The sequence below is a fragment of the Heterodontus francisci genome, chromosome 14 (assembly GCF_036365525.1).
Source record: "Heterodontus francisci isolate sHetFra1 chromosome 14, sHetFra1.hap1, whole genome shotgun sequence".
NCBI lineage: Eukaryota > Metazoa > Chordata > Chondrichthyes > Heterodontiformes > Heterodontidae > Heterodontus > Heterodontus francisci.
In genome coordinates, this window is record NC_090384.1 from 62,923,966 (window position 1) to 62,934,101 (window position 10,136).

Genomic DNA, 10,136 nt, shown 5'->3' on the forward strand with positions numbered 1-10,136 from the left:
TGGATATTAGGAACTTTAACACACATTTCAGGAACTCCTCTTATTCTGAATTCCTCCAAAGGTAATGCTGCAACCTCTTTGTCTTTTAGCTCTGTTTATTTCAACAGACTAAGAGGTGTGTTGCACAGGATTTGCCTCAGAGCCATGAGTAGCATCTGATGAAGCTACCAGGATTTCATGGGGCAGCTCCACTGCATTATCCATTGGAGGATCCATTGGTGCAAATCCCATGTTAAATAGGAATAATGTGATGAGAGTGCTTGAAAATTAAAACACAGCCTTTAAAAATCACTGTGGTAATGTGGGGAACTACAACAGCAAATGTGCACACAAGATCCTACAAACAACAATGAGATAAATGACCAGATAATCTGTTTTACTGATGTTGGTGGGATAATTGCTGACCAGAATTCTGGGAGAACTCCCCTGCTCTTCTTCAAATGGTGCCATGGGATCTCTAGTGAATATCCAAATAGTCTGCAACAACCAATTGACTGCATGACTGATATTTTAAAAACTTGGAGAGAGATTCTCTACAGTTAGCAGTGTTACGTCAATACTTCAAAGTGTTCAAATTACAGCTGTTAGTCCAGTTGGAAATCCCATCATATAGGGTCATAAAACTTGGTTCAGTTCCATTATGTGTGACTCATGTTTTATTTATACTGCTGAAACGATTTAGCGACAGAAGCTAATTACTGCACCATTACCATAACCCCATCATTAGACTCTAGGAAAGAGAATTTCAGAGACCTCCTAAATTTCTAACAGTGATGGGTAAGTTAAGCTGCTGCACCATGGTGTTACATTTCAAGACAGCGTGCAGCTCATATACTTGTGAGCAGTGCTGCACATGCAAGTTTGCACTGGACAGACTACATCATCTCAGTAGCAGCTAACAGGATTGGAAAATGCTTGACTGCCAGAATTAACAAGACCCAAAAGGATCAATAAATGAGAGTACATTATCACCCACTTTTGAAATTTGAGATTTTCTCAAAATGTGATTTCGTTAGCTGGAACTAAAAAATCCTAATCTTTTAGCATTTCTCAAGCAGCTAGCAAGTAATAATTGGTGTAAATGTCTGAAAGTTAATTAGTTCCCGCTGAGGAATGTGCAATTTTGGTGCAAAATAACTCCATGAAAAATGAGGAAACACAATTTACTCAGGGGACAGTGAAGGCACATATCCACTGTCTTTTGACAAGTCAGATGCAAGTTAGACAGCTGATGATAAATAGTGTACACCTTCAAATTTCCCAAAACTACACTGCACAATTACAAAAAAAAAACTGATTTTAGCATGTGTAACATAAAGACTAATTTTTGTATGAAAGGTATATACCACTTGATATGTAAGGAAAATAAAGTTTTGCAGATATTGTTTGAAATGGTTTTGCGCAAACCATATAATCAGAAGTAGTGGGGTAGATTTTCTGCATTCAGCGTTCGGGTGGAAGGATGCTGTGGCCTGTGAACAGGTGGCTGCAAAGAAAGGTTGACCACAGCATGAGCTCCCAGCATAGAATCTGCTGCTGGAAGCCTGCTCAGTAAGGGGCATGTAGCTTCTTGTGCTGCAAATGCATAATAGGACAACAGCAGCTTTAAAAAGAGAATGTCACCATTTTATTGGAAGTGGTTAATGTGGAGGGTGTAAAACTTATGCCTGCAAACCTAATGAAGATGAGGAGAAAATAAAGGTTGGCCCAAGCCTCTGGATTGTAAAAAAGATTGCATGAGCAGGAAAGAGAGTCTCTGGTTAAGTAATGGAGCAGGGCAGGATCTGAAACCCCCTTTCCCCCTGTTTGATGGATGATGAAGTGGAAGTGGTGCTGCATTTGATGCATGTGAGGAAGATTGCTCTGTTTGCCACCCAGGTCACCCTCCCCAGAAGACAGAAACATAGGATGCCTGGCAATAGGTTGTGGGCAAGATAAATAATACATAGGCTACACACAAGACCTAGGAATAGACGCAAAAGAAGACAGCAATGGCCCATTATACCTGCTGCAAAGTGTTGTTGCCTTCCTGTTGTACATTTACTGTGAGCCCATACCTTGCTCTCAAGATAACCTTACAATTCTTTGGTTGCTTACCCTACATGGGTGCATGCTGCAATTTACAGCCAAAGCCTTGGCATGCTAAGTATAGTGCTCTTTGTTATTCAATATTTACTTTTTTCATTACAGTGAACAAACAAAGGAAAGTATGTGAGTGTTCCATTTTATTAAATAAACTAGTATAAACTACTTTAAAAAACTGCATTTCAAATTACAAGTTAGTTACACCAGAAGGGTAGTGTAACTCACAAGATCTGTGTGCTCAGCACAGATATGGGGGTTTTACCCCACTGTGCTAGTCAATCATACTATCATCCATTAGGGAACTATCCAAAAGAACAGAGTCTGATGAACAAAGCTAAGCATGAATGTGCCTTTACAGTGGCTGGCTTCATTCATGTCAATTAATTAATCCTTTACTTTTCTGTCAATTATTTAATGAATTGATCCAAATAAATGCATTAGCAAAGCTCTACTTTTCTAACTCTTACATTAAGTCCTTTGCTAAATAAGCAGGATAATTAGTTTTTCCTTCTGAATAAAGCTGATAACTGAGTAGATTTACAAAACACTGATTGAAGATAGGATGATACTCCCACCACACATGTCCCTGCCCCACACCCCCGCCTCCACTGCAAGGGCAACACAGGGCTGAATTTTAATCGCACACTGCGCTCCACGGCGGAGTGCTTTCAACTCGGCGGCCTTCCGGCATGGAAGTGCCATCGCACAGCCCCCGCAATATTACACGCAGGGGCTCATTTAAATAGAGGGGGTGGAGCAGCTGCCCCATGATGACATAAGGGGGCAGCCGCCATGTCCCCGTCAATGGTGTCCGGTGCCTCTGCCATTTTTAAAGGGCTTTAAACCTTTAGAATTACTTTTAATTTTTAAAGGTTCTTAAATTCTTAAATTTTTATTAACAAATAAGAAAGATGTAGATGGCCTTTCCCCATACTCTCTCCCCCACCCCCCCAATGGTCATTTCAATACCCAAAATGACCAACACATGCCTTTTTCCCTACCCGAACTTCCCCCCCAACCTTCTAACCTTTGCCCTTCAACCCCTTCCCACCATTCCCACATCCCAAAAAAAAGTGTTTCCCCAGTCCCGCACCCCTCCTGCCCTGAAAATTTTATTCCTCCCCTCCAGGTTCTCACCTTGGCACTCCATGCGGCGTTCTGAAGGCGCGCAAAGGCCGAATGGCGGCCGTAAAATTGGCATGGGACGGCTGTCACCTGCAGATAAGTTTATTTGCATTTCATTTGTTGTAATTTGCATATGTATATGAAGGGCCCGCCGCCAGGCAGTGGAGAGGGGGAAGGCTGCACAGAGGGTCCCCCGCTGCTGGTAATATGCGGCGGACCCTTCTCGACGTCGCGGGTTGAGGCAGGCCTCTGCCCGCAGAATTTTACCGGCCCCCACACCACGAGGGGATGGTAAAATTCAGCCCAGAGACTTTGAGTCAAGCCAAATGCAATGTTAGATGTCGCCCTATGCGTCTTTGTTCAGCTACTTCCTCTTCACCCACCTTCCATATCCACTGATGCATACCACACAACTAGTGTCATTGTATCTCTGCAGGTACCATGTGAACAAAATATACATTTCCATCAATATGCAAACCAGTGCAAAACTCTTCCATTTTAAAACCAGAAATCATCAGGTAAGTGAATCAATACTTGCATTTCATACTTAAACAGGTCAATGTACAGGGATCTGAACAGTATTCATTTTTAAATTATATTACTAACAATCATTAGTCGGCTTTGCTCGGGTCAGAGAAACTTACAATATGTGGGATTAATGCTTCAACAATTAAGCTATTCACTCATTCATCAATTAATATGATTTTGCAACATTGTTCAGCTAATTTTGCAAAGGACTTGAGCTGGTGAGACATGGACTGTTTCTCCTGCTAACAAATTGCTCAGCACTCTACACCCCTGAAGGGGTGGTAGAGGCAGGAACCTTCACAACGTATTTAGATGAGCACTTGAAACACCATAGCATACATGGCTATGGGCCAAGTGCTGGAAAATAGGATTAGAATAAATAGGTGCTTGATGGCTGGCACAGACACGATGGGCTGAAGGGCCTGTTTCTGAGCTGTATAACTCTATGACAAGTACTGAATCAGATGCTAGAGCAGGGGTACATGCTCTATATGGTAACTAGGTCATGATCTTGACAACTTAAGTGCCAAAATAATTCAGTCAAAGCAATTAAATCTTATTACATTGAGCTTACCGCCTTCCTTTACTGGTAGTCATGATTGCATTATGTACTGATGGATGTAAAGTATCTGGCTTATGTTAGTCTTGATGTCAAGTGGAATTTGAATTATGCTTTGGTCTAATAACCTTATTAATATGTCACACTAAGATCTTCTTGCATCTATCGAATTCAAAATCTACTTGTTTTATTTATTCAGCTGCAACTGATTTTAGCTAAGGTCAGAGTTAGCTGTGAAAACATATGGGGGCCTGTTGTTCTTCCTCTGCCTTCTGACTAATCTTCAGATACATTTACACTTTCACTAGGGTTCCTCAACCCATTTAAAAATCAGTAACTCATTTTTACCGCAACTATTCAGCCAAAAATATTGACAGAGACATATTTTCTTAATATTACTTCCATGACAGAGAGAAGTCAACTCAAGGATATGTTAAATTAGGCCATGCTGTTTCTGTCAAGGGCTATTAATGTACACTGGAGTCTCTTCTCCCACTCAGTTTGACAGCGTCATGTCATCTGAAGAGGAGGAAGAAGTGAGCGAGCCTGCACCGTCAAACCAGACAAGCGCAGCCTCCACCAGCACAGACACACTCACCTCAGTGGGGCCTCATGCGATCTTAGAATGGGTGGCACAGGGTGCACAACACTTCAGAGGTGAGTGGGAGGAGGTGAAGAAGGCAGAGGCTGCTGTGGGCAGTCCCCCTCGGAGGATGGAGGGCAGACACAGCTATGTTCAGCAGGGCGGAGATGCACAGCCTCAGCAGTCACACACAAAGTGGGTATTCCTGGACCAGCAGTGTGAAATCTGTGCCAGCATGTCGGAGTTCCCGGAGACAGTGCAGAGTCCTGGGCACAGAAAGGAGGAACCCAAAAATCACAAGTGTTCCGCCATGTCTCAGGCTTTTCAGTGCATAAGTTCCTCCTTTGAGAGAGTGGCAACCTCGCTGCAAGCCATATGAGGCATCACTCTGAATGAATGCAGGAACAGCACACTAACATGCAGAGAATGTATGACACATTCTGTAGCATTGACCAGTCAATGGCACTAAAGTCCAAAGATGCATGGAGTGGATGCCAATTGCACCCCAAGTCATGGGAACCACAATCATTCCCTCTGATGATCAAGCACTCCAAGAAATGGCTGAGGGAGTCAGAGGTGATGTTGAGGAGACCACCCCTCATGGGCACAGTCATCATCATCTGCCACATTAGCCCTCTGACTGAGGAACATTTACACAGCAAGGCCCTGTGACAGAGGCTGCCCCAGCGATGATGCCAGTGCAGCAGCCTGTGGAAGTGCCCCCACTGGCACCTCCAAGACAAGGATGTGCGCCACGGACATCTCAGCCACATGCAGACTCAAGCGAGCAGGTACCTCAACCTCATCCCCAGCCATAGCAGCAGCACTCCTTAGGAGCGGTTGCGAACGCAGAGCTCTGTGTCTTTAATTTCACTTTGTGATTCATTTGGGTGATGTGTTGTGTTTGTGTTTGTGTTAAGTAACAAGGACTCAATAAAATGAAAATATTGTTGTTTGAACCCAGACTTGTGTGTTTCCAATATTTGATGACATCAAGGCAAAAGATGGACGGAGTGGGGGAATGACGCAACGTGTGTGTTTGAGGTAAATGTGTGGCTGCTGGAGACTTGTCTTTCATTCAAAGTGGGGAACAATGGAAGTATTCTGTGTTGTGTGCATGATGAATGCGCTCTCTCATTCAGTTAAAGGTGGGTATCAGAGCCAAGTTTTTCCAGGATGGGGCGCCCTCAAGAGAAACAAGTCCGAATTAGAGCGGCCCAAGATTCCCTGCCACTCTGATCAATGCCTTGACTGCTGATCGGAATCTGTAGAATGCCTTGCAACACATGGGCACCATCCTCCATAGCCTGTTCTTCCTCCTCTTCTGAGGAAATGTGCTGCTCCACCACTTCTCCCTTTTCAAGGTCCACACCTCTCTGAAGGGCCATGTTATGGAGAGCAAGCAGACCACCACAATGACCGAGACCCTTGAGGGAGGGCATTAGAGGGCTCCACCCGACTGGTCAAGGCACTGAAACCGCATCTTCAGCCTGTTTGATAGGGATCCTTGTGATGAGATGGCATTGGTTGTAGGGCCTCTGTGCATCTGTTGCAGGGTCCGACATAGGTGTCAATAGCCATCTTTTCAGGGGATATCTCTTGTCCCCTAACAGCCATCCATGGAGTCTCTCAGATCCAATGGAGAGCTGTGACACCTGAGACTGGCAGAGGATGAAGGAATCATGGCAGCTGCCAGGGTACCATGCAGACACATGCATGAAACACTTGTTGTAGTCACAAATGAGCTGGATATTTAGGGAGTGAAATCCTTTCCTATTGAGGAATCTCCCCGGCTGCTCAGTCGGTGCCTTGATGGCCACATCGGTACAATTGATGATCCCCTGCACCTGAGGGAATCAAGCGATGGTGGCAAATTCCACTGCCCTCAGTGCCTGCATTGCCTGATCTGTTTGGAACTCCATGTAGTACGCAGCCCTTTCGAATAGTGCATCCATAAACCGCCTGATGCAATGATGGGCAGCTGCTTGAGCAATGCCATCTAGGTCAGCAGCCAATCCATAGAATGGCCCAGATGCAAAGAAGTTCAGAGCCTCTGCGACTTTTATGGCTACTGACAGGATGTGCCCACGAGATCTGCAAGGCTTGAGGTGATCCTTAACGAGGGCACAGAGGTCAGAAACCAATTTCCTGGATAGGCGCAGCCTCTTGTAGCACTGACACTCTGACATCTCTGGGAAGCTTATTCTTTGTCAGTACCCCCTATGGTGAGGGCATCGCCTTCATTGCCTCCCAAGCCCTCATTCCTCATCTCTGCATCCCTCATGCACAAGGGTCTGCATCTGCTGCTGCTGAGGCTGCTTGTCTCCAATTCAGAGTAGCTAATCTCCATTTCCAGAAATGGCCTTGCTTCCCTCCACTACACTATCACAGCTCCCTGAACCCCACTGTCCCTGCTATGCCCCCGTGATCCCTGTAGACTCATACCCCCCCACGCCCCCCCAACTGTCCAGCACTCACTGATCAAACTCTTAGGGAGAATTGATCACATGATGTGCCAATGCATGAAGTGATCCCTGAGCCTTCCCCCTCTTATACTGTGTTCTGAGTAGCAAATGCATTCACGAATGGCTCCCTGCTGTGATACTGCTTCCTCCAAGTGGAAGGGCTCGAGTCCCTGCGTGCTTTTCATGTTTCCACTCAAAATTTGCAAGCTGCTCTTCACTGAGCTTACAATTAGCTTCTTTGCATGCTCAGTTACAGACCCACCATTTTTGACTCCTTTTCAAAAAATGTAGCATGTTGGAACTACACTAGGGATCTATCACACCACTTGAAAGTGCAACTTCCCTGGCATGTCCATCGACGCTCCTGCCTCTGCTCTGCTACAAAAATTCAGCACTCCCAAGTCTAATCCTGCCAGAACATTCACCACCAAACCACATGGAAGAAGTTATGTGGCAGATCAAGAACAAGCTTGGATAACAGCATAAAAGTGCTCCTTAATAGCATGGGCCTTAATTCCGATGAGGCACAAATGAGAGCCCTTAGCCGTAACTGTGGAAAGAAGTAGGTAATGGTGTTATACTATCTGTTGTTATGACTGAGGCAGGAGGAATGCACTGTCTTTTCTAGTTCCACTTCTCCATAGGTCACAACATAGATTTAAATGTTTACCCAGTTACCGATGCGATCAATCATATACTCTACTCTTTATCCCGGAATAAAACAAACCAACCAGGTTTCTTTAATAAACAACAAAATTATCAGTTTATTAGAAAACAAGACATAACCAGTAATGAAACAAAGCATTAACACACAGAATGAAATATGAAAGCACACACACACACACACACACACACACACACACACACACACACACACACACATGTGAAACAGCTCAGTTACAAAAAAAGACGAAAAAGAATGCTTTAGCCAAATACTTACTAACTCTTGAAGAAAAAAAGAAAAGGTGTGGAAAGATGTCAGTTGTCCCTTTTTTTTGGTATGGCATCTCAAATACGTGTAGACGGCTGTTACTGGGATGTTTCTAGAACAGTTTCTTCCAGGTGATGTTGAAGATCAGTTTGGCAGGTTTTCCCAGTGAAATGTGACATCAGGGATTTCTGGAAGGCCTTTCAGGAGGAATGCAGCATCAATTTCTCTATTTCTTACACTTGCTTCAAAGAGCTTCTCAAAGAGATGGAAAAGGCTGAGCTAGAGTGATTGCTCTCAGCTTTTTTTTTTAAAACTCCTTTCAAAAGACTCCACACCCCAACTCACTGTCCAAAGCAAAACCAAATACAACATCTCAAGATCAAGCCTCCTGATCCCTATAAATTTTGACCTGTCACTTCTCTGTAAACATCTTCCCCAGGTCAAAAAAGCCCCCTGCTGGGTATTTATCTGAAGATAGGTGACTTCCAGCAAATGCCATTTACAAACAAAGTCCCCTCAGTGTCCTTTCAATGACTCCAGTGAAAAACATCCATGGAATCCTTTTCAGTTTTCCCAAATCAAACAATGTCCATAATTCTAAAATACATGAGTCCTCAAAAAAACTTAACAACAATTATAGAAGCACCATCATAACACTGTAAAATGCTAGGAACTAATTAGCTAGGAACTAATTGTTATGCGTAAGTGTTCCGGGGGGGGCACATTCACAACTGCACTAGAGTCATGTGACATAAAACAGGATACCAGCTTAATGCAGTCCTATATCAAGCAGCATGAAAGCTGAATGTAAAGCAAGAGCTCCAGCCTTGACAAGTCTAAAGTATGATTATTTCTAAAAAATGTGAATCAGAAAACAACCAGGAGACATAATATGGTGGCAGCGAATGTCTGTGAGTAAGCCTAAAACATTTTAAACAAATTTAATACTGAATTAGATAGGGAAAATTGACCCAAATTAGAGCCAGAGAGATAGAAAGAAAAACTGCATGAATCATGTGAAAATGAAAAACGAAATGTCGACCGGAACAGCAATAAATACATAGCTACAGTCCATAATGAATTGGGAAGCTGATGAAGTTGTAGAGGCATTTGAGAAGTTTAAACAAAAGTGCAGATTAACATTCAGTGGTTTCCTAAAAGGCACTAGCGAAGAGGAGAGGGTCAGCTATATCCTTCTGTGGGCAGAAGATAAAGGATTAAATTTATTTAACAGCTGGGTGCTGACTAAAGAGGACAGCAGAAACCCAGGAGAAATTTTTGAAAGATTCAGCACTCATCTCCAGCCAAAATCAAATCATCGGATATACCAATATGAATTTCAAGGCCTCAGACAGGAATTTGGTGAGCCCATTGACAATTTCATAAGATTAAAAAATGCAGCCAGAAAATGTAAATTTAAGGACACAGATGAAAGGCTGAATGATCAGCTCATTTGGGGGTCTGCATAACCTGAAGTACAGAAAACTCTAATTGGAAAGGACAAGCTTACAATATCGCAGGCTGTGGACACTGCCAGAGCACATGAAGCCACAAGCAGACAGATGAAGACATTCACGACCCAAACAGCTAACCTTCAGTTAAGCCAAGAGAAAGGCAGCAGGGTTGATGCAGTGAAACAAAAATGAAATAACATAAACCAAACAGAGAGGAAGAAGTGCAGGAGCTGTGGATGACCACATGCATTCACAGGCAGAAAGAAATGTCCCACAAACGGATCAATCTGCAAAGCTTGTGGAAAGACCAATCACTGGGAAAAGATGTGCAGAACAAGAGAAGGTGGTAGGCGAGTCACCAGAGCCAGAGTAACAGGGCAAATGAGTAGTGAAAGAAACCAAAAGA